The sequence below is a fragment of the Pterocles gutturalis genome, unplaced genomic scaffold (genome assembly GCF_000699245.1).
Source record: "Pterocles gutturalis isolate BGI_N339 unplaced genomic scaffold, ASM69924v1 scaffold29453, whole genome shotgun sequence".
Lineage (NCBI taxonomy): Eukaryota > Metazoa > Chordata > Aves > Pterocliformes > Pteroclidae > Pterocles > Pterocles gutturalis.
Window position 1 is genome coordinate 1 of NW_010124074.1, and position 470 is coordinate 470.

A 470-nucleotide genomic window follows, 5' to 3' on the forward strand; every position below is an offset into this window, starting at 1 on the left:
GCTAGCTTCCCCTTATATCCCGGGCATAGCAAGGGGAAAGGCAAGCAGCAGAGCTGGGCGCTGGAGGAGGAAATAAGCAAATACCCAAAGTGTGAAGCCAGACCTCATGAGGATCAGATTTTTCTAGCAAGTACACTTTGAATTAATGAGTTTAAATGTCTTCATGGGCCTGTGGGTTTTGTTTTTTTTTCCAGAAAGTGCTTAGTGTTCATTTCTAGATCGTGGCTCCCTCTGTGTGTCAGGTTGAGCAATTAAAATCAGTGATCGCTTCTTAACGAACTTAATCGGGGTCCTCAGATTCCTGCCCCACCAAACAGCGAACAGCAGGGAGCTGGGCAGATTTGCAAGGTGGGTTGTTGCAGCAAAACGGATGGCCCATAAATATTAAGGCAGCGGTAGGGATGAAAATTCCTCTCTGAGGTCCTTTCCAACTTTATTTATTCCATGATTCTGTGTAGTTCTGCTAAAGG